At 39.4% G+C, this 14,864-nt stretch overlaps 1 protein-coding gene across 9 annotated transcripts in view; it reads left to right on the forward strand.

The window, feature by feature from the left end:
- SPATS2L (spermatogenesis associated serine rich 2 like) overlaps positions 1-14,864 on the forward strand; it is a 76,543-nt gene that overhangs the window by 13,406 nt on the left and 48,273 nt on the right. For 6 of the 9 annotated variants that reach the window (XM_083842575.1, XM_083842579.1, XM_083842578.1 and 3 more), the window contains one exon: positions 9,053-9,125. The exons of the other annotated variants lie outside the window; for them this stretch is intronic. The gene's annotated coding sequence lies outside the window, so the exon portion shown is untranslated. Of the gene's footprint in view, positions 1-9,052; positions 9,126-14,864 lie in introns of those variants that run through there. 9 annotated transcript variants of the gene reach the window in all.

Genomic DNA, 14,864 nt, shown 5'->3' on the forward strand with positions numbered 1-14,864 from the left:
GTCAATGTACTATGAGTTCAAAAATCTGAAACAAGTGTAAGTATAATAGTTCTTAAAGCAAAGGTTGGATTAGAGATGGTAGCTTGGCCACGTTGCATGCATATAAGTGTCTTCCAAACAACTTTGTCATTAAATGTAGCATGTCATTTCTTTTTATTCAGTGTACCATAAAGTATGCAGACTATGTCTTGTGGATATTGCTGAAACAAACTTCACAGTTGTTATACCAAAGACACTTAGAGCAGATGTGCCAAGTTATAAGCCAGTTGCTGAGGTAGGGTCAACAGTAAATATGTGTTTGTTTCTAGGAAAGTAAGTACAGACTGCAATTCTGAATCAGCGATCCATACAGGGGGTGCTATGCCAATAAACTCAGCCAAGCTATGATTTCCTTTAGCATAGGGTGGATCTGAGTTCACTGGAGACATTCCAGATTTGTACCAGTACTTACTTTTATCCAAGCTCATTTGCAGAAAAGAAAGCTGTATTTTTGCTTTATATTAGCAAAAATCCTTCATAAGTAAAGGACTGACACAAGCATTTCAGCTGAAGCCTAGGCCAACACACTTTAATCAAAGAAACAATAAGTTCCAATATGAACATTTTGCTCCAAAACTTTAGAGGTTATTTTGTTATTCATATGTCATTCCCATGAAATGGCATAAGTTAGTGTTTCATGGATCCTTGGGTCTCAGGGCTGTGAGAGCTCTGCATGCTTTCCTTTGTGATCTGAAATACCACACAGGAATGAGATCTCATTATACTCATGACTGAATTTGGCCAAGATCCCCTGGGTAATTTTGCTCCTCCTTCCTATTAAAACTTCAGAAGAATCTAAAGCTATATTTGTAAATTGATTTTGTTATACATTTTTTCATTATGGTCCCATTCTTAGAATTTGTATGCAACAAGAAAAGAGGGTATTTTCCCATTCTACATGGAGGGAAGTAAAGAGTGGACTTTTATGTTAGAAGGAGTGTATCTAATCCCAGGTGCTCTATAATATAAAACCTAGGGCACATGCTTCATGGTTCTGTTCAGCTCTTTGTCGGAAGGAAAGAGTGGTGTGAAACAGTTTAGAGGACATCTGGCTGGGAGTTCTCAGTCCTCCTCCTTTCCAGAAATCAGAATGGAGTGAGGTGGAGCAGACTGGAGGGATCCCATTGGCTCTTGAGCAGAGTGGGTGCTCTCAGAGCAGGATGCAGTGCTTGCTCCCAAGCGTGATGCTGTGTGCATCTCTCTTCTGGGCGTCCTGTCAGTAGGGATTGCCAGGTGCAATCCCTACTCCTTCTTCGTGCTTCATGTCCTCTAGGTTGTTAGAAAAGTGGACTCTCAACACTGTAGATGTGACGTGATTTAGTATCAATGAAAGGTTCTGCTCTTCCTGTTCCTCTTGTGATGTTTCTCACAAGTACAGCAAGGGTGGTGGCAGTAGACCAAGTTTCTTGAAGCCCCCCTCTCTCTATGTCCCAGTGTAACTTGGATGGGACGTTTCTAGGTGCAGTCTCTAGTTGGGTCATTTAGGTATATTTTGGTCACTTAGTTGGTAGCAGACAGTAAAACCCAGTATCAGCTGGGTGTTAGCATCAGGAAAAGTTGTAAATCTGTTCCTCAGGATTGAGCTTTTTGGTCAACCCCTGCAGATTGCACAGCATCTGCATATTCCATGTGTTAAGCATACCTGCTGTACCTATATTATGTTGCTTTTAGTGCTGATCTCACTGTCATACCTGTGCCATTTAATTTCTGTAATGCTGTCTACTAAATTGCACCATAAGCTCACCGTTCACAGCACTGATACATTATCCACCTTGCACTGATTATGTTCAGTAGGTGCCTTTTTTGTGTCCTGAAATTGTACCTCATTCTGTGAAAAGCACGTGTTCTCGAATACATTTTCACTGCCTACTGTTTATTTAGATAAGCAATTAACCAACTTTTTTAAAAACATCTTGTATGTATTATTTTGTTTGTCAGATTATGATTGTCTTGAAATACATATATATACCAAAATATACACACTGGTATTGTTAGTAATAAAATGTTTACTTTAGTTTTGGGTCAGTTGAAAAAAAAAAAAGCTTCATAAAGTGCTGGAAAAAAAATATTTGAGACAGAGGGCATGATTGATTTCACTTGAGTGTGCAAAATATGAAGTGCTAATCCTTTCATAAGCTCCTGTTCTTCTATTGGAAGGCTGAAGACAGATTACATGGTGGATGTGCCAATTTGAAAACAGTGGTGATAGTATGGTAATTGAGAATGAGGTATTCCAGCTGCCATTAATCGTGGAAGTTGTAAAATGCTTAATTGTTCTGATTTAGTAGAGATGAATGGGAGGATAGTTTCTGCCCAGAAAATGACACTGGATTTTTTTTGAACTTAGTTGTGTTTTTTATCATCTTTTAGAATTAATTATAAGATTATTTTGTGTAAGCTAACGTACATATATTTACAGGGGTCTGCACTGAATATTGTAATAAATCTGTGGAGCTTATTTTTAACTTGTCACCACTTACGCTGAGACATTATTTTTGAGTTGCCTAACCTCTATAAAAGCAAGTTTTTCTGGCAGCTTGGCCTTTCAGTGTGCAAAATTGGCAAGTAAAACTCACAATGGACTTGAAGTGGCAGCAGAATTCAATTAAGAGGAGAGGCAGTTTTCACACAGGTGTGGGAGATGTGTAGAGTCCGCAGAGTGTATGGACTCTTTCTCAGTTGTCTTAAGATCTGTGGAGGCCCCTGAAGTGTATAAAAATGGAGCTCCCAAAGCTCCTCTAGGCATATCCTGGCTCATCAGGGTATCAGTGATTGCCTTAACCAGGGCTCTCCAGCTTTGTGATGTTGCTTGGTTACCATCATTCCCACAACTCTCAAATAAAGCAAAGCAAATGTGTTTTGTTCTGTTCTTTTTCTTTAAAAAGTTCCAGTTTATGGACTGGTCTACTGTATAGATCCAAAAAAAAACAGAACTGTAAATCCTCTGCAGCTTATTTAATGATCATTTTTTTCATCAAGTATTTCACTTGGCTACTCACAAAAGCTTTCTATTTAAAATATGTTTTTGTCAGTTTATTGGACTAATTCTAGGATTCTGCACAAACTCATTAAGTTCAGAAGCTAGAATCCTGGCTAGAAGTATAGAATAACAAATAACGGTTTGTGCCATCAAGTAGACTTATCTGTCTTGCTAGCTGCAGCTGGTAAACTGCCTTGTAGATATGCTTTACGTGCATCCTTTGAGGGTAGGGAAAAGGCCACAGCTTAGCTTGGAATGCATTAGAGAATATTTCATTTATTAATGATGATAATGAAGAACTGGCTTAACTGTTGGCTGATGATCTCATGTCATTTTGAATATTTCTGAATGTAGCCTCAGAAGTCCTGTCCTTAGGAGGATAATTTTGACTCATGGGCTCATGTGTTTCAGTGAAAATCCTCATCTCAAATCCAGTTAGCCAATCTTGACAAAGTATATGGACACTGGGAACTGAATGTAGCATAAGTGCCTGGGTAGCTGTTCTGTTGTCATCCCTGTCTCACGGAAGAATCTCTGTGAAATGAAAAATATCTTTTTTTAGTCACCCTCAGGCTGAAAGAGAAAAAAATTGAGATGGCCATTGTGTTGGGGGTTGTTTGTGTTTTTGTGTTTTTTTTTTTTTTAAATGAAGTTAATTCCCCAGATAAGGTTTTTCTGGAAACTTTACATGTGGATGAGTTTCTTCATAAGCAGTAAAAAGGTTTCATAAGTCTGCTAGAGTCATTAACTGCGGGCCTAGACTGAGTTACAGAATTTCTCTTACTGTTTCTGAGAGCAGAGAAGGCTAAAATAATTGGAGATACCTGAGATCACCCAGAGATTGAGGAGGAAAAAACCCACATCTATGTAAACAAACTGTGGAAGGATCTATCAAAAGTATGGACGTGGTAGGAAGCAGGCAGCAATTCTTGTGGGAAGCAGAAAAGCATTGCCTGATGCTAGCTGTCTGAGTGCTAGTGCTTTAGCAGTGCCCACAACTCAGTCCTCTCTATTTTGCATTTACAGAGAGTCTGGTGGTTTAGACAGTGAACTTCTGAGAGAGGTTTCCCATCTAGTGAGATGCAATGTGTTTAACTGTGTGGTGTTAAGTTTCTAGTGCCATATGGTTCATGTATGTCTGTGTTACAGGTCCATTCCAGCTGAAGTTTGGTCAGTAGCAAATGGATCAGGCCTGTAATGCATTGAGAAGAAAATACTGGCTGGTATTGAGATAGCAGGAATAATGGACTGAAATAATGACAGGTCACTGTTAGGGGAGTAAAGATACTTAAAGACTTTTTACCTGTGGACTTGTTTTAAAAAAACTTGTTTGTAAAGAGTCTGATGCCTATCTTGATGCTCTAGCTCATCCATCATGGAGCCAGAAGAGTTTGTATCGGGTAAAAGAAGTGAATTATTGATATTCAGGTCCTTTAAGACTTACAGCAAACAGTTTTCTTTTTTAAACCATGCTATTTCATGCTGGCTGAAATTGAAGCAGTGCCAGTTGTATGTCTGATTGCGTTGTATGCTCTCTGCTGTGAGAGCCTTCAAGAACAATTTTTCTCTTTGAAAAGACCACACAGCATTTATAAGTTTTCTTCCTCACTGCAGCTGTTCTTCATTTACTGTAGTTCCCTCCTGGATTGGTGTTGAACATGGATCCTATCCTTTGCCCTACTGTGGTATTATCCCATTTGTGTCACTGGACAGAAATCTGACATAGGAGGTGAGCTGGTCCAGTCCTGAAGCTTTTATTTGGTTGTTTCCCAATCCTAAAGTCAACAGACTTTTTGCTATAAAATCTTTGGCAAATACCAGATAGAAGATGATTTTAGTCAAGAAGCTTGCGCTGCATTCTGATTGTATGCTCTTTTGTTGTAGTAAGAAATGCACATTGTAAGCATCTGTATGAACTGTCCTCTGAAAGCTGGATTCTGCTGGCTATCCTTAACACTGCCTTCCTTGGCAGGAGCTAGAAACTGCAGCAAACAAAATGAAACGTCCTGGCTGAGCAGTAAAGACAGGCAGAGTTCAGCCTTGGGGAGGACATTACTAAATGGCTAGGTACTGAGGTGCAAAACGGCAATTCTGCAATTATGTTGAAGCTGAACAGTGATAGACAAGGAGCACTGCTTACACTGACTACATCCGAGCTCCCAGTCCACCTGTATTGGGCATAAGGTTGAGGCTTAATGTCTTAAGGTTTGACTAATTATAAAAGACACTGAAGTTTGCTTTCCATGTGCTAAATAACTGTGCATTGGCAGCTAGGGAAGTGTGATTGACTCACTAGCTTAGGCCAAAATCTGAAAACAAAAAAGGTCCAAAAAAAGCCTAGTACCAAAATTCTCAACCAAGTTTTGCTGTTTTTGTGTAACAGCCAATGCTAAATAGCCTCTGCATCCAGTCACGTCAGCTGTAGACTCTGGTTCTCACACTGTGTTCCTTCAGTAACTCATGGCTTCTGATTAAATTCAGAGTTCTGTTGGGTGCTACCAGCTTTGTTTTAAGTTGGGGTTTTGATATAAGACTGGAGGACTTTATTGCTTGCTTCCACAAGGTTGTGAGTTAGATACAGTCAGGTAATTTTCAGTTATTTTTAGTGCTGATTTTTGTCCCTAGGCCATATTTTAAACTCTATTTTGGCCTACGTTTAGGATATTTCCTCAGGAATGGAGGTGTCAAAGGTTATATTTACTGTTAGGATCTAGAAGGCTCACAGGGCTGCAGTGGATTTAGCAGAGTGCAGTGTTTGAGCTCTCCTGTGTGACAGGTGGATTGTGAAACCTCAGGTGAAGGTTGGGGTCAGGACTAGGTATCAGAAGAGAAGTGGTCAGAGAGCTTGTTTTGCTCGTTAAAAAGTGTAAAGCAAGATTGCATAGGATAAAGACTCCTATCCAGAGTTAGAAAGTTTGGGTCTGCTCTCTAAACCCGTTACAGCACACATCCCTAGCGACAGCTGTTGTGATCTAGATTGTATCTGAGCAGCTGGTTCTAGTGCTCATGTGTGTCGTGTGTCACATTTATACCAGGATTAGGGAGCTGTTAAAAAGATCAGAGTTCAAGGTGGAGAGATTTAAGTGCTTGGTTTATTTGTATATTCTCCAAGGCTGTAGAGCTGTGATAAGACAAAAATGTAATAGGAATCGCTGCTCATGTTCAGTTTTGGTGCTGTTACTTGTCACTGAGTTCTCTTTGATGTGAGGTTTGGGGATGTGATGTCTGAATATCTGCTTTTTTGTTTGTGTCGCATTGGAAGGTACAGTGGTTGAAGGTTCTGAGAGGGTGTTTAATGGTGTTTCTTCCACACACAATGCTTTCACCAGCCATAGATTTGCCAAAACGGGATATGGGCTGCTGTTTTTAAAGTGTTAGAATATGCAGAGTTGCAGCACAGTTTCCTACTTCAGGGTCTTTTTCTGTCTGAAAATGCAAAATCACTTGACCTGTGGTTGCAAGAAATGACTTTTCATTATGGTGGGAAATTACCTTAAATATTTGCAGACTGTAAGCTACAGTATTTCACTTTTATATTATCAAAGAAAATATATTTCCTTTTAATTGTTGTATATTTACTCTTGATTTCCTTTCTCCTCCCTTGAGTCGTTATTTCCTGCATAATGTTTTCTTTAATAATATGCCATGGAACACTGAGGACAAAATGGCGAGTCAGGAAGGTAATCAAATTATGGAGGGTTGTCCCATATGAATTCATATATTTTCTTGAAGGTATTGCATCTTACTTGGTCAAACTTGGTAACATTTGGGAGGAAAGCAGCTTTACAACATCCAATAAAACATTCTTTTTGTAATTTTTTCATATGGTTTATAGTTGTCTTGGTTACCTGCTTTGTCTTTTTTACTGTACAGCAGTGCAAAGCAAAGGTTTCTAACTTCAATTTTGTGCTTGTGTTCTGCTCTCAAAGTACAAGAATTACAATTCTAACTTAAATAATTTTATACCAGTGACCTTATTTCATACCGGAGGCCATACCAAAAATGGGCTTCTAAGATTACCTGTCAATTTGATCATCAATATTTCATGAAGTTCAAGAGAACAAAAGTAGTTGAAAGAACTCATATAGCAGGGGGGAAAAATACATTTTTTGAAGCTGTAAAACTCTTCTATTTTTTGTTGTTGTTTTAGAGTGTGATTTTTTTTAAAGATTTTAATTTTCCTCAAGTTCAAAAACAATCGCTCTCTTGACTTGTCTTGAAGGATCAAAACTGGGGTTTAGCAGGTAGTGTATTATGCTGGGGAAAACACAATCACTAGTGTCTCAGTACAATAATGTGCATAATCTGATCTGCTTAAATCCTAAAAATACCACCTGCAGACTACAGATAGTACTGTAAGGAGATAGGGGCCCATATTTTGGCATAAGAAATGCAGTAACTGCTAGGCATCTTACTGTCTTGTTCAGTTTCAGTTTAGGTGCCTGTTAAACAAAAGGGAAGACTTCACAGTCTTCCTTGTTCTCAGCCCTTCCTTGTATCCCTTTTGAAGAGAATAAAGAGCCAAGTCTTGTCTTTGTCTGCATCAAAGACCAAAATTCTGGTAGAGCCACAGCATGGGTATTCTGCCCAAAGGCATGCAAGTGAGTATGTTTATCTCACCAGGTTTCCAGCCTTTCTGTTGAGCTCTCAAATCTGCACCTGTTGTGTGGATTCCAACACCAAGGATTGCTCTTCAACACTGTGACATGTGTGAGTGCTTGTATTTCTTCATTGAAGTATCACATTTTAAATTGCTCCATTCATCCCTTTGATTTTGAGCATGACTGAGTCTCAGCAAGCCATGTGGAAATCCATGTTTAGATTGCAGTCAACTTTGGGACCTAAGCTGTCAGAGCCTTTGTTGTGGGAGGCTTTGCTTCAGGGAATACCTGAATGTTCCAGATGCAGATGCAATTAAGACCTTTGTACTTTGCTTTAAAGTAAAGCCTGCACTTTTAATAGGACTTATGTGCTCCAAAGCTTCACTAGAGTCTTTGGGAAAAGATACAGCTTCAATAAGGAAAAACGGGCTAAAATAGGACTGCAATCACATTTCTAATCTATTAGAGTGAATGTTTTGTAATGCAGAAGGAAAAATATTCCTGCAAAGACAAACCAGTTGTACTGGCTTAGGAGAGGCTGATTTCAGCAATCACGATGTTCAGAAATGTCAAGTAATACTTCTAGGGTTAGCTGGGGGACTGTTGAATAGATCTTATTCCCAAGCAAACAAGGATCAGTACTCACTTAAGTGGCAATTAGGAAGGAATAATTTATGTCTTGCACACGTGGCTAAATTGTAAGCTAGTCCGTGACTGCCTTCTCCTTGCTGAAGAATCAAAACTTACCTGTTACTTCTTTTCATTATTTTATTTTTCCTCTTCCAATGAAATCAGTTTCTGTCCATTCTTGTATGGATGTGGACACACAACTGTGGTTATATGTTCTTAACTTTGGGGATAATTACTCTGAAATTTCTATGCAGACCAGCAAAGGCATCACATGGCCAAAATGCTAGTGTAATTCTGGACTTCTTTTGTTTCAACTGAATTGGTGCTCTCGAGATAATGTTGCTTACTGGAGTATGATCACACTGAAATTACACTGGTGCTGTTCAGCAGGATTGAATTAGTAACTGGTGAGTTAGTGTATCTGTTGCACCTACAGCCCTCTTGTATTAATGGCTAGAACAGTTTGTATTACTTAAGGTTTATCTTTCTGTATATCCCAGTGTGCTGGCTAGATTGAGTTTAAAATGAGTTATTTTTTAAAAAACAGGCTTCTTTTAACTGGGAGTATTGTATGTGCAGTCAAGAATAGGTCTAACAAGTCTTAGGCAATTGCCCAAGCTTCTGTGGCAGTGAAAATAAGCCCTGTAAAAACTGTTTAAGGGTATCTGTCAGCACCTCCATGTGTTGACCAGAGCAGAGAAGGGAATGAGGGATGGTTTTTCACAAAACATACTCCTATAAGGAGAGCGCACCAAAGTAAATCAAAAATAAATTAATTGACAATTTTCTTTTTAACTTCCAGCTGTTTTTGCAGGAGATCCAGTCCATTGGAGAAGACAGAAAAATAAGAACAGAAACTGGACTCATTCACAGTTGTAAGATACCTTTTATATTTGTCTTTGCAAGTCATTGTGACTAGCATGTGAGTAAGTAAGCTCAGAAACTGAAGTCACACTTTCAGCCTATCCTTTACAGCCTTGAGTTGGTGACCTTGAGTTGGTCGTGTTTCTTGAGCTGTCCTGCAAAAACTGATCATGGTGTTGTGTGCCACTGTGATCATAACACAAGGGGGGAAAAACAAATAGCAAGAATTGGAAGAATACTTGATTCATTCTCTGTAGCTCTGACTTCTTACTTATCCACTAATTCTGTATCTTTGTATGCTCACTTTCGCAGTGCACATTAGTGTTATAAATAACAAATGTAAAGTCTGTTTATTTATAGCTTTTATCAGTGTAGGAACAGGAACTTTAGGGGGTTCTTTCGCCATGGCAGTGCAGCCTATTTGAACGTCTTGGAAGCTGCTTTGGTTTCTGTTTTGTTTGTGGAGTCTATCTTTCACCTTTCCAGATAAATTCCTTTCCTTTACCTTCTTTCTGTGTGTCACTAAGTTGACAATCTCTTACTATAGTGTCCTACTGCTTCCCCTCATCCTTTTCAAATTGAACCTCTATGAAGATATATCATGATTTGTGACTGAAGGTTCTGCTGAACTGGTATTTAGAAGTCACCTCTCACTAAGTAATATCTAAAGTAGTGTTCAGAGGATGGTGGGAAGAGGCAGCTTCATAGTAATAATAATAATAAAAAAAAGGTAAACTTATAGAATAAAATACTGAGAAATTGGGTCTCTGCAATTGCTTCAATTCAGAGGTAGCCTGAATCCAGTACTTTTTGACACTTGTTTTGAAGGAAATAATTATATCAAGTAATTCCTTTTACTATTGTGTTTGAAAGTAGTTGGTGTCTGTCTGTTCAGCATGTTTAAAACAAAGCATAAGCTGCAGCCCGTTCCAAGTCTAACAAGGGGACTAATGTCTTCATCCTTCTGTTTTTCAAATGTCTTCAAGGTTCTTCTGTTTACTTGTAACTTAGGATCTCTGGATAGCATTCCTTATGAATTGCTTCCTGGGAAGTCTTCAGTTATTCTCATTCACTTATTACGTCATTTTTGTGTCAGTGAAATGATGTAACAATACTATTCTTCTGCACTTGAGCATGGATTTTGGGAGGATAAATAGATCATGTATTGATGCTCATGAAATAACTCAGACGTTAATGTAACAGGCAGAAGGAGGACTCATTTGCACACATCCTAGATTGCACATAACCATATTTCTGTGGTATTTCACCTTTCTTAAAGATTTCAATTTTTAAGCACAGTTGCTACATGGCAAAATGCCAAAGTGTTTGGTGATGGAAGGTTTATAGGCAGTGGCTGAATAGATTCAGTCTGTTAACTGTTTAGTACTTCAGACTCAGTAGCTGTGAGCAGTGTGGCTTCCTCAAAGGAAAGAAGATAGATAGATATGGGTGCCCAAAGTGGTTCTTGCATATCTGCTGATCCTGAGTGTGGCCAAATACATGGTGAAATATTGCTTGTCTGACTATAAGCTCTATTTATTACAACTAAGTGAATCACTGGGTCAGTTCCCAACCAGACCTCGAGCTGTCAGAAACAGATGGCCTGTCTAGAGAGTGGGATACCTTGGAAGCATCTTCACCCTTGTCAGAAGTGTCAATACAGCACAGGAATTTCTCAGAAGTGCAGAGCTGGCTTTCAATGACTTCAGTTAAAAGGTGATAATTTCTCAGCAGTGTTTGGTCTTCTGCATCAGAATAATAGCCTGTGGCTCTGAAAATGGGGAAATTGTTGCTGGTAAGTAACTGGAGGGCCAAATTTGTATACCAGATCATGTACTTGGAGGGGCAGGAGTAGGGAGGGGTCAGTATAGCCCTCAGGCTGGTAAAAGGCTGGTTTTCAAGCTCTGAGAAACCTTCAGGTCACTATTAGAAGATGGCAGGTGTCTGTAAATCCTAGAAATAAGACTGATATCTTAAATCAATACTGAAAATGTTTTCCTATACTTTCTTTTTACCTCAATATCCATCAGTAAAATAATTTTAATAATAGTAACTCTGTACAGCTCAGGTGCTTGGATGTACAGTGCCATACAAATATCTACAGAAATAGTAGAATATTGCAGATACTGAATACTGGGGGCAAGTTTAACGTCAGAATCTGAGAAGAGTATAGTACACAAACGTGGCATGGGTTTTCTGTATGACTTGCTGTGGAGGGTTTGTCTTGTACAACAGCCAAGCACCCACCTAGCAGCTTGCTGACTCCCCCACCCTACACCAGTGGGACAGGGGAGAAAACAGAAGGAATGAAAGTGACAAGTTCTGTTTGACAAGCTCATCGTTTGAGATAGACTGTTTAATATGTGAAGGAAAAGGGGTAGGGGGGAAGGAGTGGAAATAACATAAGCAAAGGGAGTTGATTCACTACCACCTGCCACATGCGGACTGATGCTCTGCAAGTCTCTGAACAGCCACCTTGTAAACAACAGCAACAAAAGCCTCTCCCCTAGCTTTTATTATTGAGCTTGAAGATACATGGCATGGAATATCCCTCTGGCTAGTTTGGGTCAGCTCTTCCAGATGTCTCCTCCTAACCTCTTGCCTACCCCCAGCCTACTCACTGTGGGCAGGGGGGCGCGTTGACACTGTGTAAGAACTACTCAGCAATAGCCAAAACACTGGTATGTTATCAGCATTATTGTAGCCTCAAATCCAAAACATAGCACCATATGGGCTGCTGTGAAGAAAATTAACTCCATCCCAGCAAGACTCAGTACAATTTTTAATGGAATGTAGCTCTGAAAGAATTACTTAAAGTACAAAATCCTGTTGTAATATTTTCAGAACATAATTTTCTTAATTAAAAGTGTTGCCTAGGCACACATCTTGTTGCAGTTTATATAAATATGTAATATTCTGCCTTAAAATAATCAATGCTTCCACTTCTCTGAGTTTATCGTGAGACTAGACAGATAAAATGCTTTCAGTATTAAAACGTTAAGATTTAAAATTGCAAGATTACCCTAGGAAATTGCAAAAGAAAAAATCTGATGAATGAAATCTTTGTTCAATTCTGATGAAAATTGTAGTGAATCACTGTCAGTGTCTCTGTTCTTTGCTGCATCCCTTTATTTTTGATTAGGTACACTGTTGTCAGTGGAAAAATAACTGGTTGCTGTTTGAAAACAGCTCAAGAAGTATTTCAGGTTAGATTTCATTGATCACACCAATATCAAAGTCTGAAACTGAAAGCAGGTTGAGCTTTCACAGAATTTTCATAAAGATTAAAGGAGATGAGCTCTTGAACAGGTACTTTATTTTTAGGATATGTGGACTGCTCTGTTACTGCTAGCCCTTTATTCCACTTCTGCTAATATTAAGATGGATAAGGACTTGTTACTGGTGGTGAAAAGCATCACAAAATCTTGGACAAACGTGTAGCAGTGTGATGTGTCTGAATGGAAGAGTTCAAGGTCTCCATCTTCAGTCTCTTGCTGGACTTTTCAGCTGGTGCTAACCACTTCAAGGAGAAATGTGATGTTACGTGCTTACTGTGTCACCTTCATAGGTAGCATAGGAATTATGGGTAAGCATACAGTACACGGTGAATCTTCAAAGAAAAGCATCTGTGCAATTGCTCATGGCTTTTCAATATTGAAACAGGTTTGAATGAAGGTTTCCATGAATGGTTGGGAAGGGTAAACACACTCATAAAAAGACACTGTGCAGGGAAGGTAAGACAGAATTGCCCCCTCTCCAATATGTTCTGAAACCATCCGTGCTTGAAAAGGTAACTTTTCTTGGGCACAGGTAGCTTGCATTTTTGTTCTGTCTTTGGAGGGTGCACTCTAAGTAGGCTGGAAGAATTCTTTATCCCCTGCTGCAGAGGAACAAACACCTTCTCTGAGGGTAATAGGATGGAGTGGATGTTCTGCTAGAAGGGAGGACCAAGGCTGTGATTTGTGCCCTGTCCAAAAGCAGGGTGTACGAGGGGATAAGGTGGTGAAAGGCTTCTTGTGTTTTTCCTCCAGCTCCGCAGTTCAGACAGACTAAAAGGAGCCAAAGCATTCCCTGTTTGCTGTGCTCTGATTGCAAACAAGGTGGTTAGACTGTCTGGTCTCAGTTAATGACCAGAACCCCAAGGAAAATAATGATGGATAAAATTAGAACAGCTCTCCCTATTTCAACATTATTGAGAACTCTGCATATGTAAGGAAGACACCTAGTGGAGCAGAATCTTTTCCTATGTAAGTTGCTTCTCATACATGGGTCTCATTTTCATTTTTGGAGTGGAGAGTCCAAATACTGAGTTACTGTGGAGCGAGCACACTTCAGCCAAACCCTTGGTTGTGTGGAAGCCAGCAGTAAAACTCTGTTAACCACAAAAATCTAATCGCAGCTTCCATCTGTGGGAGCCTGCTCATTTTGATACGTGGCTAAATCAGAGACAAGAGTTTGTGGCAGTTCTGACTGCATGGTTTGTTTGCAGTTAGTCTTTCTGAATGACTGGCATGACTGCTCTTCGTGAATGAAGATGCTAACTTTATGTAAGGCTTCGCAAAAATAGTCGAACACTCCACTCCATCCCATCCCCCCCCACACACACACAAGGGAAAAAAAAAAAAAAAAGCTGTTCGGGGTCACCTTTGCCATTACTTGGGGGGGCTCTAGGAGAATGAAGGGAAGACATGACTGATATAGGGCCTTACTTGACAATAAGCACTGTCATCAGCTCTTTCCTGAGTACACAAACCGCAGTAACTTCCTGCTTTGATATGATGAACTTTGCTTATCCCGAGTTTTGCTGTAATTTGGGCTCTGTGGGGAAGGATAACTGGCTCACAGGGAATTCAAATAGCTTTTTTGGAGAAGTTTTGTTCAGCAGATGTTTCTGAGAAATGTTCCAGTTGTGATGAAGTAATTCTTTTTTCCAATAAAAACCCTGTTTAATTGGAAAATTCCCAGCCAGCCCAATTTATTGTCTGGTAGTTCTTACTACTTACAGGATAGTTTGAGCAAGTTGAGAAACTGAAAATTCAGCTTGTTTAGTGTGTTAACTCTGTGAACTGGCACTGTTTCTTTGACAGTGTCTACATACAGTATATAGGAGCTTGTAAGTGCTGTTGTAACATTGGTAACTAACATCTTTAAAAGATAAGGCATGCTTTTCTGTGCACTGCTTACCTGAAAAGTGCTGGTACCGATGTTAGCCCAAGAAACGTGGGTATGGTACCCTTCAGTACGTGGACGTTTGAACAGGTAGGGAGGGCATAGCTGGTAGCTGCAAATCAGACCTTCATCTAATGCTTTTGAACACTAGTAAAGTGAATAATATGGGTTTTTTTTAGCCTAATATTTAAGCCTCTTTTCATTGTAGAAGTTCTGGATAGAAGCAAAGTAAAGGCCTGTATGATGTGCTACTCATTTCATCAATTCATGGGTTATGGCATGCTGAAGATCACCTCTGGTGAATTGGCAAAAAAACAGGCAAATCAAGAAGTGTTCTAGAGCATGTATCCCAGAGCTATACAGTGTAACTGATTTACCTGTCTTTGAGAAAAGTGCCATCAAGGTAGAATATAGACTTATTTCTTTGAATATGTTCCTCAGTGGATGAACAAAATATCTTTTTATTTTGTTGATAAAGTTGCTCTGTTAGCTGTCCATGCCATGTTCATTTCCTTGGCTAGTCAAACAGCTTTCTTAATCAGGATTGTCACTGGCCGATTAAGAAGTCAGTGATTTATTTT

This window comes from Anser anser (genome assembly GCF_964211835.1).
Source record: "Anser anser genome assembly, chromosome: 6".
NCBI lineage: Eukaryota > Metazoa > Chordata > Aves > Anseriformes > Anatidae > Anser > Anser anser.